Raw genomic sequence first — 16,076 nt, 5'->3', positions numbered from 1 at the left:
ATTTGGAAAATCCTTTTTTTTTTTTTTTTCGTTTTAAATATAACAAAACCGTATTGGTTAATAATAGTATATTTGACAAAAAAAAAAAAAAAAAAATGAAGAAAAAAAAAAAAGGATAAAACAACAACTTTTCGCCCACTTAGAACAGAAAAGATGATATACTTATAAGAATACAGCATTAATATACAATATAGATAATATATAATATACAATATAGATATACAATATAGATATACAGGGATTAGGAGAGGTTTTTGGACTATAAGGGTTTGTAACGTTTACAGGCAGGGGTCTTGGAGTCAAGTATTATCCTTTTAAGCAGACATTTAGAAATAATATTTCTGCCAGTTATTTTAGTAAAATAACTCAGTAACAACAAATATGTGGCCAGTATAGGCGTTATATTTAATCATTACGCTTAGTCATAGAATGATAAATTATGATTTCCAAGAAGCAGTATAAGTAAATAAGAGCAGGAAAATAGGTTTAATGAATAAGCAATGTCTGTATTTTATATTAATAATTTTTTCCTAAGCAGTGGTAATTAAAAGATGTTTCTTTAACCACGAATGTTGCGATTACGCGTTGTATTCAGTTTGGTTTCAATTTTTTCAGCCTGTCATCAACACTGAGGGGTTTTTAATACTTATGGAAATTTGTATTTTATTTAGTTTTGTATCTTAGGGGATAAAGATGGAAAAATTAGATTTAAGTGCATTTAGCATCAGTTTGAAAATAGTCTAAGGCAGTCAAGTAAGTATAGGTAATATGCAAACAAAAAATTAGCTCTTGTGGAAGAAATATAGACAGGGGAGTTGGGCGCTCGTTAAACTAGTCAGGGATAAAGGCCAGACAAATGTCTACTCAAGAAATTTTCACATTGCAACTGCTCCAGTGTTTCAGCGCATCGTGTTAAAAAAAAAAAAAAAAACTCTTTACAGTCATTCACTTCCAAATGGGTTACCTAGTTAGTTTACAAATTCCACTGAAAAATCAGATAAGAAAAGGTAAGCTATGTGTCGGGGTTCCAGACCAGACTCATAAACGCACTCGCATGGTTTGCAAGATAGTAAGTATCATACTTGATAAAGTTCTACTAAATAAATAAGAATAATTTTTTTTCTAGCGATTCTTTTCTTACTATGGCCATGATTTATTATTATGATTAATGTTTAGTTTAAAAATATGAAAACAAAGAAATGATTTGCGGCGATTTTAAATGGTATCTCTTCTTTTATCGTAAATTGAACTCATTAAAAAAAAAATTAATAAATAAAATGGTGAGGTACACTCCGGATCATTCATTCTATTCGATCGAATGATCTCCCACTAAGCTATATCTCCATCTATAATATACATCTTACCTGTCTGTTTAAATGTATGTATGCCTAAAACTTTCGACAGATGCGACGGATTTTCATGAGATCAGTATCGTTTATAGGCTTAATCCTTCGGACGATAAATATCGAAAAATTGGCTAAACATTAATTCCCTCACCATCTACAGTGAGGGATCGCTTTTTCCGCCGATACTTTCGAAAATCATCCACTCTTCTCGATTAAATAGTCTTAATTTAAACCTACGTCACTACCAGTTTGGCGATGAACGCAACGGCAAAGACGTGACTTTTTTTTAACATACTTTTTCTCCTTCGCGGTACGGGTTCGCGCCTGTCTGCCTACGACCACTTTTTTTTTTTTTTTTTTTTTGCTCAACACACCTCCAAACACCCGGGCAACGCCGGGCACCCAGGCTAGTATAAATATAAATCTTTTTAAGAAACTAAATCTTATTACCCTCTTGCCAGTATAACGTAAAATATTTCACTGTAAAAATTATTCTTTTGTTTTTTTATCTATAAGAGAGGGAAGCTATTTTTAACATCGGATTTTTTCGATTGTCGATGCTTATCAGATGAACTCTTGAACAAAACATTTAAGACCACTGCGTATATCTATGCATAGATAAGCTGTATGAGATTTTCAGCCGTTTCGGAACCTATGAAGAATGAACGCGCAAACAAATTTGCTTTTAGAAAATAGAAGTATACATGACAGAGTACAAAATAGACTTCGTGGTTTAGTGGGGGATGCCCTTTTCTTTACCCTGCAACCTCTCTCCCACAGAAAAGACGCTGCGAGCCTATCCTTGTTTTATCGTTATTTTCATGGCAGGTGCTCGTCTGAACTCCAATCCCTGGTCCCCCCTCGCCAATCTTTCACGAAAAACACCCGTCTAGCTGAATCCACTGTGAAAAATTTCTCCCACTCTATATCTGTGCCTAAATCAAAACGCGGATTCCATGAACAAAGCTTCTTTCTTAGAACTGCACGCCTGTGGAACTCTGTTCCGTCTGCCTGCTTCCCTCCGGACTACAACTTGGATGTCTTCAAGTCCAATGTTAACAAATTCCTAATGAACCGCCCCCTAATTAAACACTTCATCAAATCTCCACACTAACGTAATGTACTTGCAATAACCCTTATCCCTGAGTGGCTTCCGGGCCTTGATAAGTGGTGATCACTGTGTAAAAAAAAAAAAAAAATGTACTGTTTTTCAATTTTTTTGGTTAGAAGCTCATAAAAGAATAACAGTAGTTACACCCCAAGATCCAAATTTTTTTCATGCAAAACAGATCTTCAATCATGTTAAAATTTCGGTACATTTTTTACAGACCCGTTTCGTTATGCAGGAATAAACGGTTATTATGTCAATCCAGTCTCTTTTCGTGCATACACTCTTCAGAAAAAATTAGAAATTATTTGCTTAGATAAAAAAAATGCATGACAATATAATGCTGCAAGAAGAAAAAAGTCCATAGAAGATTCAACATCGTGTGTTTGTTTCGGCAGCCATCTTTGTTCATATTGTAAAAGTGCATGAAAAATATTTGAATCTTGGAATGTAAATATACTGTTATTTTTATATATGTATATATATATATATATATATATATATATATATATATATATATATATACGAGGTGCCTTCTATAAGTTTCCAGCCTTATTTTGTACAGGCATTAAAAATTGTCGTAGACTCTTGAAAAATCAGTATGTTATTGCTATACATCTTATGAGATGACTGACCAATGTTTATGATTTCAGGTTCAAATGAACAGCTACAGCAGGAATTGGAATACACCCTACTAAAGCCTGATTGTCACAGCTGGTGAATTTCAAAAATGCCATCTGGACGTGACTTTATAAGAACGATATGTAATAAAAGTGTGCTTTAAACTTGGAAAAATGCTACAGAAACGTATAGAATGCTTCAGACTGCTTTTGAACCGTCTTGCATGAATCGAGCAACAGTGTTTGAGTGGCATAAGAGATTCAAGGAAGGCAGGGAGTCTGAGGGATGATGAAAGGTGTGGCGGAATAAGGAAGTCAGAACACCAGAGTAGATTGATCAAATAAAGAATTCCATGGATAAGGACCGTCGTGTGTCTATAGAGACACTAAGTGCACAGTTTGATGTCAGTGTGGGAACTGTACACACAATTATTCGCAAGGAACTGAATCTGCGAAAGATTTGTGCAAAATTTGTCTCAAGGGTGCTCCATCCTTGTCACAGACTATTTGACCAAGCTGGGCATCAAGGCATTTCCTCAACCTCCCTGTAGTCCATATCTTGCTACTTGTGACTTTTGATTATTCTGTAATCTCAATGAAAACCTTAGAGGCTATCGTTATGAGACAATGAAGGAAATAAAAGCGGCCATGACAGGCCATTGATACGCTTACACAAGAGGACTTCCATGGGGCTTTTCAGAAGTTGCTAGAACGTTACAACAAATGCATTGCAGCTGGAGGAGATTACTTCGATGGAGACTAGAGTTTCATATGTGTAGTATCAAGAAAAGTGTTCATACGGAAAAAGTCTGGAAACTTATTGAAGACACCTCGTGTGTGTATAATATATATGCAAAACAAAAAAGTGGACAAAATAGCGGAGGTGTATTTTGACAAAGTTTTCATAACATTGCAGAAATTTATTCACATGGAAATAAAAGTCAAACATTTAAAATCTAACAATTTTTTTTTATTTTGGTAAAAAAAAAAAAAAAAGGGTTTAAATTGTGCCATTTTTGCGACAATTAACAACAGATATATACAAGAGTTCTTCATAAGTCTTTAAAAGTACATGTTTATGCACACTTCCATATATGTAAGCGTTTGTGCGTGTATAGTCACATAGATGCATGTGTGTGCATATATCAACACGTCTGTGTGCGCGTGTGGGAATGAATATATATGTATACACACGCGTTTGTGTGCGCGTGCATGTCAGATCAAAGTTATGTCCTATTAGAATTTAATGTCAATTTTGAAGCCAAATAAATCTTACACATGTTTCTAGAGAAAAATGCAACGCATACTTGAACAAAATTAAAGTTATGCGACCCCCCCCCCCTCCCCGTCATCAGAGAGAATTGGAAGATGAAAAACAATGATTTTGAGCTTCATTTTGTTTTGGAAATTGATTCGTATAAGAATTGATATGACCTACATAAAAGGTAATTTTTTTTTTTAAATCACATTCACAAACACACATAAGTATGTGTGTGTATGCGTATATATATATATATATATATGTATGCTCATAGATATGTGTATACCTGTATATATTCGTATATGTATGCGTGTGTGTACGTATATATGCATGTATGTACATATGTGTATATGTATAATATATGGAGATATATACATTGTATATATCTCCATACATGTGCGTATATATATATATATATATATATATATATATAGTGTGTGTGTGTGTGTGTGTGTGTGTATGTCTACGTACATATGAGTGTGCGAGATGACATCTGACAAAATGTATGAAAAAAAAAAAAAAAAAAAAAAAAAAGGAAACACCAGCAAAAAACATCGGTATTTTTTTTTACTATTTTGCTTATTTTTATTAAATATTTCAAGATAGCAAAAACAAAAAAAAGCGGAATATTAGTTCACTGATAAGCTTTTGATGACTTCCATATCATGAAGTTTGTACAACTTATTCTACTAGGGCTATGACAACAGCATATTCTTTTCATGGTTTGGATTCTCAGGTGTATACCCACTGATATCTTATGTTTTTATGTAGAGTGATGTGGTTCTCGGTTGATTAATTGTGTGTGTTGGATATATACTCGAGAGTAAAAACAATGAAAAGAATATGCTGTTGTCATGGCCCAGCTTATGACACTCACACACGTCTGTACGTGTTAAAATATGCGCACATTATGCATGCATTAGACGTGTCACGTTTGCGGATACTCCTGGAGAGTGTTTCAAGCTGAAATTCCAAACCGACCGCTTGTACAGTAAGCTTTACTGCATGCCCTTTCACTCCCCACGAAATTAAATTGTTTTTTGTATTTACATTATCTGTCACCGAAAGACCTTTATTTTTTAATTATAAAGGAGAACCGCTTTATTTTATGCCAAATAGAAACCGTTACTTTTGCCAGTGTGTATATAATACACACACACACACACACACACACACACACACACACACACACACGCGTGTATGTGTACATCTGTTCGTAAATGTATGCACGAGGATGTCTGCGTGAATATGCGTACACGCTTTTGTATGCAGTTTTGTTCTTATATAGTTCTAGTGATTTTCTATTTTCCAAAGTCATAAATTCAGTTTAAAAAAAACAAAGAAACAACACAAAAAAAGGCCAATATGTAGACACCGCAGCCTATAAAGAAAACGCCCGCCAAGTTGTAAGAATGCGTCCAACAAGTCTTGCAAATGATGTTTATGACGATAATTCCGTGCGGATTTGAGAAATACCAATAAAATGATTCGATGGATTGCCAAGCGTCGATTAATACCTGATTCTTGGCGGTGTGAAACGAGTAATTTACCATGCACATTGAACCGTTATTCACAATCAATTGATGGTTGAAGATGGAAATGATCAAAAGATGAATCTCCTCATTCAATACGAAAAAGTTTTTTTTTTTTTTTTTATAGGAAAGCAAACTTTCCAGGAAATGTGAAATCTGTATTGAACCGTTATTCACAATCAATTGATAGTTGGAGATGGAAATGATCAGAAGATAGTTTTGTTCAATACGAAAAAAACTTTGGAGCGAAGCCAACTTTCCTTACGAATAATTATCTTTATAATTTATGTTGAGTAAGGATTTTTCAGTTTTTAAATAAAAACCTAAACTCAGCGGCCATTTTCGTTTTAGGCCGCTGTGTCTACACATTACATCAAAAAGTAATTTTGAGCAGTTTTAGCCCCTTCCCTTGCCACTATTAGTACCTGGTTATTGTCACCATTAACGTTTCACTTCCTTCTTCAATATTTTACTACACGATATTTATAATTCAGTAAATATGCATTATAAGATGCGCGATTTCCACGAAGTTACTCGGGTTCGCCCGGCAGCTTACATCAATTACCGAAAAAAGCCGATCGCAATCTTAGGAACGCTTAGTCAATAAAAAGAATTCGATAACAAATGCGCTGTCGGAATTTACGATATTTGTAAGTTGAAAGTACAGAATATTATAATAATTCTATGGTCCCCCTCGCCAAACTTTCACAAGAAACACCCGTCTAGCAGAAAACACTATCACTAGTTCCCCCCCCCCCACTCTTTATCTGTGCCTAAACCTAAACGTAGATTCCATGAGCAAAGCTTCTTTCTTAGAACTGCACGCCTATGGAATTGTCTTCCGTTTTTCTGCTTTCCAGCTGACTACAATATGGTTGTCTTCAAGTCTAACGTAAGTTAACAAATTTACCGAATCTCCATTACTAACGATTACTATATTGTCCAATTTCTACTGTACACTCTTTAACCCTTATCAACGCCAAGAGGCCACTCGAGTATAAGTGGTGATGCCTATGTAAAAAAAAAAAAAAAAATCTAAGCAGACGACTTTTTCATAAATTGGAAGAAATAAGAATTTAATTTTAAATCGCGCTAAATATATTTTAATGAAATTATTCAGAGAAAGAATTAAGTGTCAGTTTATCGTCACTGGAGAGAAGAATTAAGACACCGGAGGATGTGTTAACGTTCTGCCAGCAAAGGAAATTGATAACTTTATTTAATATGTCGGACCTGCGAGATGAAGTAGGGGTTAGGATTTTGGGTTAAGATTAAAAACATTTCTATAAAATAAATAAATAAAATCAAAAAACTTTTTACCAATTTTTCTTCCATTTATTTAATGTTTTTATTAAAAAAAAAAAAAAAAACTTTATGCGCAAAAAAATTCACAAAATATTTTTCTTGAGAAAAAAATAAAAAAAATAAGAGCATCGAAAAGTTTTTCCTTAATTTTTCTGCAAAAACAAATTTTCAAAATTAAAAACATTTTTCTTTAAACTAGTCGAAGAAAAAAAATCGGCACACGTACGGAAGCGGTAGCCTCGTCTTTCTATTTTTCTCAACTGATTATAATCAAATGGTCGCTAATCTACCAGACTACCCCCAAAAATTTCAATATTTAACAGTTTTCTAGTAGATGACCCCCCCATTTTGGAAGCATCAATTATTTCGGCCAAATTTCACGAATTTAGCCTTTTTTAAGCCTTATTTGAAGATCAAACAGCTTAAAAAAGGCTAAATTCGCGAAATTGAGTCAAAATAAGTTTATGCTTCCAAAATGGAGGATCGATTTATTAGAACGTTGTGTTAGAAACGAAGCGCCGTTTTAAAAATGTTAATTAAATTTTTATTTTGAATTTTTGATAATCTATTAGATTAGTAACTATTCAATAATCCGATAATTTTTTTTCCCCAAGAAATGACGAAAATAAAAAATACAGAGGTGGGAGGGAGCACCTCTTCCATAAGTTAGCAAAAAAAAAAAAAAAAAAAAAAAAAAAATTGTAAAACTTCAATTTTGGTTTATTTCCAAGAAAATAAAATTTTCATTAAACTTACGGCATGTTCGTGTTTTTTTTTTTTGCATTTCCATTTTTTTTTTCCATTGTGATTCGTATTAGATAAATGTTTCTATTTTTTTCTTAAAAAAAAAAAAAAAAAAAAAAAAACGTTCAGCCTTTTCCGGTTATTTCCGTCAGCTGCCGAGCGAGCCCAAGCCAACTTCGTGGAAATCGCGGGTCGTACAATGCAGTACCTATAATTCTAAGTCCGAGATTTGAAATTATAACTGACTAGCATGGAGGCCCGACGTTGTCCAGGGTAGAATTAGATTAGAATTATATAACCAATTCAACTGCGCCACTAAGAGAGGAAAGAAAATGGTACTGGTCGCGGTAAGAGTTCCCTGCCGAACACCCTCCAAAAACAATGATGTCTCCCGTTTCTCCCGCGCAGCCGCAAAGGACAGGTTTTAGTTGCCATAGTAACAACACTTTTTATCGACATTGTTTTACTGTTTAAAGACATTACTACACATTTATTAATAATATCTCACTTTTAATCACTTTTATCGACTTTTTAAAACTTTTTTTTTACTCTTTTTAAATGACAACGTTAATGTTTATGAATATTGAAATAAAACATTAATACACATTTATTAATATCTTTTTTTTTCTTTACTGTTTATGTGTCAATTTTATCGACTTTTTTTTTACTGTTTATGTGTCAATTTTATCGACTTTTTCTTTTCTTATATTGAATATTGAAATAGAAGACATTACTACACATTGATTAATAATATCTTTTTTTTTTTTTTTTTTTTTTTTACTGTTTAACTGTTTGTGTCACTTTTATCGACTTTTTCTTTCATGAAACTTATCGGCGGTTCTTGAAATTTACTTACCACAAAATGATGATAGAATAATAAATTTACTTACGTTTAATCAATGTTATTTTCTTTTTTAAATAGCATTTTCTTTTTAAATGACGACGTTTTTACTGTTTATGAATATTAAAAGAAAAATAATTACTAAACATTTATTAATAAGAAAATGGGTGCTAGTGCACTTATGATCCGCGCTATATTTTAAATCGTATTTCTAAGCTTAAAGATTAATGTTTTTTTTATTCAATTGTAAGGTAAAGTAGAGAATAGGTACAAAACACCATCCCCCGTGTTAAGAATTGACACATAAACAGTAAAAAAAAAAAAAAATTCGATAAAATTGACACATAAACAGTAAAGAAAAAAAAAGATATTAATAAATGTGTATTAATGTTTTATTTCAATATTCATAAACATTAACGTTGTCATTTAAAAAGAGTAAAAAAAAAAGTTTTAAAAAGTCGATAAAAGTGATTAAAAGTGAGATATTATTAATAAATGTGTAGTAATGTCTTTAAACAGTAAAACAATGTCGATAAAAAGTGTTGTTACTATGGCAACTAAAACATGTCCTTTGCGGCTGCGCGGGAGAAACGGGAGACATCATTGTTTTTGGAGGGTGTTCGGCAGGGAACTCTTACCGCGACCAGTACCAAGAAAATATTGTTTTCGCAGACAAAAACAAAAATGTCAAAACTTCCAACAGAAATGGACAGATGAACGAGAACAACAAATACATAAGGGCAGAACATCCTAGGGTAATTGAAACAATAGGAACGGTCCGGATAATCCAAACGAAAACGAAATAGCTGGAAATCCAACGACACTGCGGTGACGTTAAAATCGTATTTTAAACAAAGCTCTAGAATTGGTCCCAGAAAACTATTAAAAACATTGAAACCCTAAGATATTCAGAAGACACCAAGTCAGCCAACGGCACTCCTTACGCAGATGGAATCGGTTTGTCCGAGGGAGCAATTATCAAGAGAATATCAAATTATCAAAAGAATATCAAATTTACAAGCAGTCCCCTGACGGGGATAGGCATGCGTTAGGTTTTTGCATGTAGTTGTCAACGTTCTCCTACATACAGCGCCTGGTATTTTAAAATACTCATCCATCTGATACTGACCAAGCTCAATATTGCTTAACTTTGGTGATCTAATGAGAACCGGTCTGTCGATATGATTATGCCATATATATTTAGAAGCCAGTTAAAAAAGCCTAATAAATGGTCGCTAAAAAAACTAATAAAAAAATTGGCAACCATAAAACATTTGGTTCATATTTACAAAAAAAAAACAAAAAAAAAAAAAAAAAAAAAAACCCCCAAGAAACGGTCCCTAAAAAATTAAAACTTGAAAACCATAAAACAGTTGGTACATATTTATACAAAAGCCCAAGAAACGGTCCCTGAAGAAAAAAAAAAAAAAAAAAAAAAAGGCGACGTTTGCGTTTATATTTTCAAGAAAGCCCTAAAACGGCTCTTTCAACAATAATTAAAACACCAAAAGAGCTAGAGACTCAACAAAAGTAAAATAAATTCAAGTGACAGCAGGCCCATATTGTCAACAAAGCCCTATACACGCCCTCTGAAATTCAATAATAAAATCTAGAAAAGCTACAGACCCGGCGACATCTCGAATTATTCAAGTAATTGGTTACATATTTTAAAAACTTAAGCCATACCTGGTACAGCCTGAACGGGTGCTATTTGTACTGGTCAAAAGATACGTCCGTGGCAATCAGTCAGACACCGATTTTGTTGTTGTCAAGCTGAAGTAATGATTTGTTCAGCCCTATCTGAGGAAGAGTGGATTTATTGCTAATCACCCAAGCGCCAGAAGGTGACGCTGGTAAAATAGTTAACGGCACGGACTGACGACCTAGGTGTTCCGAATTCGAATCCAGTTCATTGCACAAAATCACTTTTTTGGATGTTGGCAACCTTCACGAAAGCAAGTACCCGATGTCTTTCTATGAATAATTCTGACTAGAAAAAATAGCAGGGAAATCAATGCCAACAATAGAATCTTCGGATTCATACGATATGATAATGACCCAAAGAGCCTTACCAGTGAATGCCGACGGGGTTGCTCAAGCATTTAAAGTCAGAATCAACTTTACCTGGTATGCCGACTTTCTAAAACCCCACTTCCCCTTTTGTCCAACTTCCTCTAGAGGAGGCCAATAAACATCTCAAAACTAAAACGTCGTACACCCCACTCCCTACAAAAATAAAATTAATGAAATCATAGGAGCTGAAGACCTGACGAAACTTATAGAGTTCAAACTAAACAATTTGTAAAGAAGTCCCCCCTCTAAAACTCTAATCTTATAAAAAAGACTGAAACAGCTGGAGATCTGGCAACACCTGGAGCATTCAAAGAAACAAAAATAAAAAAGACAAACCCCCTGTAAACGGTCTCTCCAAAACTAATTAGGTACTTCTACAGTTTACGGGCCGTTCTGAAATAACGTTTTTATTTAGAAAACCGTTCTTAGGAGTTTTGTTGATTATTCTGCATTTTCATCTGACGATTTAAGAAAGATACTATAAAAATTGAATTCAACTTGAAAACTATGTACAAAATAGAACGGTTCGTAATCTGCAGAAGTACCAACTAATAAGATTAGAAAGCGAGTATAACGTTATAATTAATATATAACACACCTTTTAATAGTATACAGTTTTAATGTGTGTGTATATATATATATATATATATAACTACTTCATTTACTCACATAAAATTAATATACGAAAGTATAGATTTATGCGTAAACTAAGTATTTACTTCAAAAGTGCACAATACGTAGGTAGAGCTAGTTAGTAATTTATAAAATATATATGGCGATTAAGCTACACTGAATATTCGGCGTTTCATCCACTCTAGGATTCCTCAGGCTACGCCACTATTTGTAGAAACGCCCTGAGCCTGCCCTCGGTCTGCCATTACAAGACATCTGATTAAGCTTCCTGATGTTTGCATTTTGTTTTTAGAAAAAGGAAATTTTATTAATTAGATATTAATTTATTGACGTCGTAAAATTAATTATTTGACGACTACGTTGATCTGCAAAATGCTGAGGTAAGTTCGGAAACTGTCGTGACTGGAATTCCACTGAAAACAACCGAGGAGGCGAAGCATCAACCAATATTTGTGCATGGAATGCTGATAGGTTTATTATTATTTATAATAAAAATAATTTAGGCAATTTTTTTTTTCGTTTGTTTGATATTTAGCAAAGAAAAAAATTGATCGCGTAATCAAAATAAGATTAATTTTTAGGTTTATTGAATTTTCTTGCTGGAGCAATTTCGTTTCGGTTATTCCCCTTTTTATATCTCTTCAAATCTTAAGTTAATGTTGTACCAATTATTTACTCCTTCAGAGTATTCCTTTGTGTCAAACATGTTCAATTTTTTCATAGCCGATATTTTTTAATGCAAATCGCTCGAGACATAGCATAAAGCCACTTAATGCGAGGAGCTAAAAAAATTGCTCACGGATTGTGAGGACTAAAAGACAAAATAATGGAAGCGAGAGTTACGGGGCAATCAAAAGTGAATCAAAGATCAACTTCTCACTATTATATTTTTTTTATTCTCGTTTATTTTAATCATTTTATATTGAATGACCAGGTGAGAGACAAAGGAGCTAGTAAATTCCTTTAAGAATTTTTCTTTGGGAGTGTGTGACAAAGCTCGATTTTTCGATGCTGAACATAAAATGGCTTTAAAATTGTCAAAGAAGCGAGATTATAATATATATATATATATATATATATATAAGCTGAATGTGTGTGTGATCACGAATAGGCCCCTATATGGTTTACTATTTAAAAAAAACAAACAAAAAAAAAACTGATTACATATAATGATAGATGCATCGAGACACAGGAACGGGTATGTTTGATCTGGCAGAACGGTGGTTCATTAAAATTGTGGGGTCTGCGTTCGCGCCTGGTCCACAAAGTATGGAAATAAATTTAAAAATTAAAAAAAAAAAACGTTTACAAGTTCTTTTGATATAGACTCTGTTCCGTCTGCCTGCTTCCCTCCGGACTACAACTTGGATGTCTTCAAGTCCAATGTTAACAAATTCCTAATGAACCGCCCCCTTAAGTAAACATTTCAGCAAATCTCCACACTAACGTAATATACTTGCAATAACCCTTATCCCTGAGTGGCTTCCGGGCCTTGATAAGTGGTGATCACTGTGTAAAAAAAAAAAAAAAAAAAAAAATGCACATAATACTTTGATAAGTATGTTTTAACCTAAATATGGATGGTATAAAATTGTGGGGTCTGCGTTCGCGCCTGGCCTCCATAGAATGGAAATAGACACAAACTTTAATAAAGACTTTTCATATCTATCTGCGTAAGTATACTTTGATAATTATGTTTCAGTTTGAAGAAATATGGTATAATAAAATTATGGGGTGTTCGTTCACACCTGACCTCTATAGAATGGAAATATGTCACAAAGTTTAACAAGGTTTTTTAATATAGATCCACAGAATATTGTGATAAGTATTTCAGTGTGAACAGGTATGGTATAATAAATTATGGGGTTTATCTATTTCATTTTTACTTTCATCATATTTTGCTTTGGTTTTGATACCCACAAATTCAACCCAAATTTACAACCCTTACTTGTCATAACCTATCATACTTTCATAAATCAGAGTCCATTTTCTGTAGACTGTTTTTGAATCCAGTCAACGACGGGTACTTTTGCTAGTATATATATATGAAATAAAGAAAAATCGACCAACTTGAGCACAAATACAATATTCTGACTTACGGTCATTGAAGGTTCCGTTTACTATGTATGCTTGACATTTCTAGGTACTTTACCTAAATCATTGTGCTAACTAGGGTAAAATGCTAGTAAAGGATTGGTTTATTGACTGGATTCGAATCTCCCGACCAGCAGTAATTATCACTTCCTACACTGATCGCTTAAGCATGAAACACTGGTATCTAAATATATAGTTATTTTAAACTATTTTAATATACAGTTTTGCATATACATATACTCACACATATATAAGACTAGATAAATTCTTGTCCTGGAATCCAGTAAGACCAAAATGAAAGATATACTACAACGTATGAAAATGGTTAATTGGGGAGAGGAAAATTATGTTCTCAATTTCTTTACTAACTCAGTGTTTGAAAGATAAAAACCTTTAATGGAACATTTGAATATCTGTATCTCATATATAGGTCAAGTGTTTGCCCCAAGTTGTGGGCCCCTTGATTTCTGAGAACTTTGAAGTAAAATAAAATAAGATGAAGGAATTTGATGCATAAAAATGACGGAATTCGTCATGAAAAATAATCTAAAAAGTGTCGATATGTCGCAAAACAACCAAGCGAAATCTGCCAACGCATACACTTGTACAAGATATCAAATTCTTTCAGATTTTTTTTTATTTAAACAATTTATGTTCACATTGAATGACTGGATGAGAGACAAAGCAGGAACTATTAAATTTCTCGCAAGAAAGTAATTTTTTTTCCATAAAACTCGTTGAATTATTTTGAAAAACATTCGTTAATTTTCTAACCTAACCATAAACATATTCTGGCAGCAACTCGGACTTAGGGTTAATAGAATATCCCCCTCCAAAATAAAATAGCATAAAAAGAACTCCTTTGTACAAAATAATACACCGTTTTCATTACAATCTTATATATAAAGCAAAGAAAATAACACGACACCATTGTAAGAGTCAATGCTACACACCCAATTTACCAAAACGAAATTGCTCCAGTGGAAAAAAAAAAAAAAAAAAAAAAAGTTGAAAAGTATCAAGAAATTTTAAGGATGCAGAAAAAGATACTAGAGTCAGCCGAAGGTGTTAATCTACAAATTTACCTAGAAACATCTTTCTTGATACGGTCTTATTTTTTGAAGGTACAGAAAATATAACACCGTAGAGATTGGCAATGCAAAACCCAAAATTAACCGAAACGAAATTGCTCCAGTTAAATTCTAAATACCATTTTTTATTAACCCAAGAACAACCAGAATAATAGCGACAATTCATACGATATAGTAGTGTGCTTGATGCATTGCTGATAAAGTATACGCGTATTTAATAAGGCTGTTTGTAATGCAGAAAAACAGTGAAAGGAGATGAAAAACTAATGAGTGAAGGCAATATTTGATGCTTTTTCTTTACAAACTTATTTTTCGGAAAACCCTTCACTTACTATCATTAAAAGCCGGGTCGATGTTGATATTTCGGGCGAAACTCAAAATAAAACGAAATGTCTCCCTCTTTAAAAAAAAAAAAAAAAAGAAAAAAGAAAAAAAATTACGATTCGTTTTTTCCGCATTGTTTACATCATTATTAAACGCCTATATATATATATATATATATATATATATATATAACATCAAAACTTATTAAACGCCTATATATATAACATCAAAACTGACGAAGGTAAAAGTCGGTAGATATAGGATTTTAACATTCACGATCAAACCCCGTACTCCCAAAAAGTGACAATGATTCCCATCATGGTGGGAACACTCGTGCTCCCTCCCTAAAAACATCAGTTCCCCCACCCCTTTTGTCCAAAATAGTTTGGCTCGTGGAATACGAACACAAATGACAAAACGGAGAGGAAGCGAAACATCACAAAATTGCTGATAATGAAGAGGTTCTCTTTGTAATTCCATTGGTCTTTCCATCCTCCTTGACCCTTAATGACCATTTCGTTTGGCACCAACCAGTATTGATATCAGTTTTTAAAAAAAATTTTATATAATAGAATCTTATTAAATTGATTTTAAATTATAACGGGAATTTATAGGAGGCAATGCAATGCGGAAGTGTAACGGATAATCACGAACTGAAGTTAAAACGATAGAAGACAGCGCCATTCGTTAATACAATATTTAGTATTTTGCTTTTGTTCTTGCGTCAGTATGATCAGATAGAAGATCTGTATTGTATGATATTTCGGGAAAATTTCTCTTCCTCAGATATGTGCTCGACTTTAGTTCAAACATGCAAGCACGCTATAGCTTCAAACATTGCTGGTAAATAAGTATACAGGTACTTGATAAGGCTGTTTGTAATGCAGAAGAAAAAACAGTGAAAGAGGAAATGAACAACTAATAAGTGCAGACAATATTTGATGTTTTTCTTAAGAAAATTCTTTTTCGGAAAACCCTTCACTTGCTTTGATTAAAAGCCGGGTTAGTAAAAAATATTGAATATTTAGGTCTAAACTCTTTCTAAAAATAAAACGTAGTTCTCCACAGGTGACCAAACAAAATGCAGGTTTGAACTAAAGTCGA

This window comes from Euprymna scolopes, chromosome 35 (genome assembly GCF_053919585.1).
Source record: "Euprymna scolopes isolate OS-2025 chromosome 35, ASM5391958v1, whole genome shotgun sequence".
NCBI classification, from domain to species: domain Eukaryota; kingdom Metazoa; phylum Mollusca; class Cephalopoda; order Sepiida; family Sepiolidae; genus Euprymna; species Euprymna scolopes.
Note: the sequence above shows the minus strand (reverse complement) of the source record.